The sequence below is a fragment of the Centroberyx affinis genome, unplaced genomic scaffold (genome assembly GCF_046629955.1).
Source record: "Centroberyx affinis isolate AG114_WGS23_722 - 3 ecotype Tasmania unplaced genomic scaffold, CSIRO-AGI_Caff_v1 ptg001859l_1, whole genome shotgun sequence".
Lineage (NCBI taxonomy): Eukaryota > Metazoa > Chordata > Actinopteri > Beryciformes > Berycidae > Centroberyx > Centroberyx affinis.
In genome coordinates, this window is record NW_027280237.1 from 412,495 (window position 1) to 417,451 (window position 4,957).

The following is a 4,957-nucleotide window of genomic DNA, read 5'->3' on the forward strand; positions in this document are numbered from 1 at the left end:
TCCATTCTCGCCGATCAATAAAACTTAACGGTGCATTTTTCATTGAGCGCACGAGAGATTTGCTGTGTTCAAACAAAGCGATCGATTGTGCGAGATTGCCGGCTAGCTTTTTTTTATTCACAACCACTTGAAAAGAATAGGCTGCAGAACAAACACCCGCACACACACACACACACACACTCACACACTAACCTCTTTGGACAGGGAGGGTTGAATGGAGCTGAATGGCGTCTTTCTTCGCCTCTGAAATTGCTCAAGAGCCTTTGGACAGTAGGATTGCCTTGATGTTGCCTCCGCCCGCTCGGCCTCCGCCAGATGTTGCCGTGAGATTAAAGCTCCTCAGGGTCCTGGAGGAGCCCAGGTCCAGCCATGCCTGTTCTCACAAGACGTTAATTTCACCCCACGCGGCTCTCTCTTTCTCTCTCTCTCTCTCTCTCTCTCTCTCCCTCTCTCCCTCTCCGCTTTGTGATAACAAAGTCGAAAGGGATGGAGTGGGCGTCCACTTGTGAGCGACTTCAGATGCTTCAGTGTCAACATGTGTGGCCTCGGGGCAATACTGCTCGCCGTGATGGGGAGAGAAATGCCTCGGACAATGCGGAAGCCCCGGAGCTGTGGTGTTGTACAGTGTGTGTGTGTGTGTGAAGGAGAGAATTACGTGTGCCTGGGTTTTCTGTCAAAGGTCTCTAGTAGAGATTTTTTGCTTTTTTTTTGCTTTAGCAGAGCATTGCAGTGCTGTAAATTCAACTTCTAAATGTAAAAATGAGCCAGTGTCTGATTGGTCTATGGGCTCTGAGGCATATATTTAATGTTGAATATGTACAAAGGCTATGGCAGCCAAAACGCCTTGGTTTTTAATATTAAATTGTTTTTCCCCAAGAGTAGCTGAATTCTTTTCATTCCTTTTTGATTCATGCACCTTGTAGGAGCAGCAAGGTTGCGACAGATATTTTTTTTTTTTTACCCTTTTAACGGAAAGACCCACATCAGTTGTTTTGAGCATCTGCATACTCTATTCCTCATGCAAATAACTTGTAACTTTATTCAAATCACCCTGCTTTACTTGACGATTTTCCCCTCTACCTACCACTCGCCGCGTCTGAACCTCAGCACTCTGAGCTATATTACAATGAGCTTTGGGAGGGATTTCTATGCATGCTTCCAAGTCGTCCCCTCTCCTGTGTATTAAAATGAAAATTTGTTGTGCTCCTCTGCGCCTCGCTTGCTTTTGAGATGGTGTGTGTGTGTGTGGGGGGGGAGGGACATAGAGTCTTTTAAGCATTTCCCACCGGAATCGGAGGTTATGGGGCATTCGGAGTTTATATTGCCGCGTCTCTCGTTTTTGTTGTCTCCACCAGTTAATTTATGCCCAGTCAGGGATACAGTCGTGGTAATCCTCCTCTCCTTTTTAAATTCCTCTATATCTATCACTCTATGATTTCTTTCCCTCTTCTTCTTCCCTTATCCCTCCCGCCTTTCTTTTCAACTTTATCCCTATCTCATCAATCTCCCATTTTTTTTTTCCTTCTCCTTGCCACCTATCTGTATTCTCAACATCCCTTCCTACCTTTCCCTCTATACCAATCCCCCCACCCCCCCTTCCCTCTCCTGTCCTCTCTCCCTCATCTCGATCGCCTTCTCCCCTCTCCTGGTAGATAAACTCATAGGTTGTAGCTAAGAGGCTTATACAGAAGATGCCTCCGTAGGAAGCTTTATTGGGCTGAAGGAGGCAATCTGGATTGGACAGGAGAGGCGAGCGGAGAGGAGGTGGAGTCGGACCTTGGTTTATTCATTGCCCACACTGGTGTACATAACATTGTGACATACAGTAACTATTCACCAGTTTTTGCTGCTGTAAGTTGTAATTGCATTGGAAGACCAATTATCATTTGCTCACACAGGAATACATTCAAAAGCAACAGCACAGATGTAAATAAGACTCATTGATTGTGACAGTGGCTTTAGACATATTTGTTATCTGCAACATCCAGTGTTAGTCTTCAATAAAGCTTCTAGTAACCTTGTTCTTTTAGTGGCTACTAATGCTTAACACTATCATCAAAGTAGCCAGTATACAAAGTGCGTGAATCACCTACCAAGGCTTCACTGGCAATGGTGTTGATAGGCAACGTAAACCGTATTCGGATGGGATTAGTTTTAGTCATGCTCTGTAAGACTTCCCTCTTGTAAATGCCCAGTCAAAGTAACCTCAGGTAAAACTAGTCCTGTCTGAACTGCTATGACATTAAGATTGTTGTCGGCCCTATTCAGACCAAAGCAGAAGTTATTTTGTTGGACTTTTTCTACAACATATAACAATCAAGATGTCTAGATCAGACCCAAAGTCTAGTTGTGGCTTTTCTTCGCTCTTGCAGCCAAGTTGTATTGTGTTCCAACACATCAATGTCAATTGCGGAAAATACATGACACATTTTTAGTGTGATGATAAGGCATAAATGGAGTAGGCACCCCATCTCTGTAATTTTGGAGACTGATTACAGATATCTCTTAACCTGTGCAATTGGCCATTAACATTGCTCATGTCCTGTGTTAATACGTCGCACTTTGTCCTGAGAACTGATCCCATCCCAATACAACTATAGCTTCATTGAAAACAGTCAAATGGAGACATCAACAGGGGTGAAATCTACAGCGTGGAGGCGAGGCTCATATCAGGACAGGTTTAATTTGGCATGCATCGGTCTGGAGAAGCATCCCAAAGCACACATTTTATGGTGAGTGTGTGTGTGTGTGTGTGTGTGTGTGTGTGTGCACGTGCACATTTGTAAACTGGCATGCAGGGCTATAAGCAGAAGCTGACACATTCCTATTTTCCACCTGACACCCACTGTCACTTTCATAACCAGATTTGTCCGTGGCTCAAGACAGCGGGGGCTCAAGTCAAGAGACACCGCTTCATTTTTTTCTTCCTCTCTCCACCCAAACTTCGCCATTATTTCCAGCGCGCCGGAGCACTCCCGACGTGTACCTGCACCTCTCTTCTGAATTCAATTATGCCATGAAATGCCACTGACCGCAAAGCTAAGAGTCCTCGCCCGGCCAGGTGACACTGCGAGAGATTGCATTTGGGCAAGCGCCCCGGTGAAAAGTCCATCTCCTGCCCCGTCCCCCTCCAACCCGCCAGGCAGCCAGCGCTGAGAAAATAAAAGCACTCGCACTCATTTCCACCTGGCTGCTAAGCAACAAGGTTGAAGGAAGTGGCAAGTGTCACATTCTTCTTTGTCGGAGGTGTGTGTCTGTGTGTGAGTGCGTGTCTGGGAATGTTGTTTTTTTTTTAGTTTTTTTTTTATACAAGACAGATTTTGCAAACCTGTTTATGCATGTGTGTGTGAGTGGGTGGGTGTGTGTATATGTGATATGTGCATACCGCTGAGGTTAATAATCCGCGGAAAACGGGCCGGAACTACTTCCCCGGAAAACCTATTCTTCACTCTCTTCTGCGTTCGCCAGAAAGGCAAACGTTTGTCTCGACTTCCTTGTCCCGGGCCTTGGCCTTTTTTTGTTGGCCAACATTCATTTAGCCGGCCCACAATTATGTATGAAGGGGGGGGGGGGTGTCGGTGGAACAGAGGCGGTGTGGAGAGAAATGGTCTGGTAAAATTGGGATCAATAGGCCAGCCAGATGAATGAGAGCGACCAATAAAAGAAGGGAAATGGGGAATAGAGCTATTCTCTCCTCATCCCTCCCTCAGTTTCATAATGGGAAAATAGTAACACTTGAGTGCGTTTGTTTCGCCACCGAGGACCTCCCTCTGTTTGAACGTACAGCGATATTCTTTTGGGATTCCGGCGGGGTAGATTGGAGAATGCGTCGCTCTCTTTTTCTCTCTTCCACCTCCTCCTCCCTCTCTCCCCCCCCCCGTGTACCTCTGTTGTCAGTTTACTGCTCCTTCTATCTTCTGTTGCATTCCCCGTCTCGCTCTCTTCTTTCTTTTCTCTGCATCTCGGGTTTGTTTTTGTCTCCCTCTCCTCCTTATATCCACTCAGCCTCCTTCTTCCTCGCCAATTTTCATTCCAATTCCTACAGAGTAAATGTGTCATGATTTGACCTTAAACACGAATCGGTTCCACTGGATCTCTAGGTGTGTGTGTGTGTGTGTGTGTGTGTGTGTGGAACGCGGCGGCCATTGTGCTCGGTCACTATGATTACCGGATTTTGACGGACGCATTTATGGCATTTAACTGCCATTTCAGTGGAAATCGCAGCAAGCCGAGACATTTCTATTTTGGAAAATGATGTAAGCGCATGTGTTTGTTTAGCGCAGTAATATGTGCAGTGATATGAAGTCAGGCAAACAATGCCTTTAAGTAAAGTCAAGCCCAGTCTCAGTCAGGTTGATTCTATGGAGATCAGTAATGTATCACATAAGCATGGGACATTTAACTCCACATTTACTCCTCAAAGCTTTACCTCTGATATGCACACACACACGTTGCATATCATCCAAAACAACACCCATCATTGTCATCCCGCAACCCAAAACACACTCCTCCACCTCCCATCCTTGATGCGCTCATTGCGATTCAAAATTCAAAACCCATGGTCAGGTTTTCAAAGACTTTGCGGAGGTGCTTTGAGGGACAAAAAAAAACAAAAAAAACGCACACACACTCTGAAGCTTTACGACACGGTGTGTATGCATCTCCGACTCGCCATTCGCTACGGAAGGCAGATGAGATGGAAATATGTGTGACTTTGAAGAAAAAAGGCTTAAAGGGACACTTTCAAGTCATTTTTCGTGCACCAGGCACTTGCCACAATGTGGGGAGAATATGATGTAATTTCAATTCAGTTAAAGTCACAATCAAGGATTTCTTAGCGTGGCAATCATTCGTGTATGTGCAGAGATTTTTAGAAAGTTAGGGGTGCAAAATACTCTCTTCACAACTCGCATACACTGCTGGAGCTCAAAAGGCTATTTCTTCTTCACTAGATCCA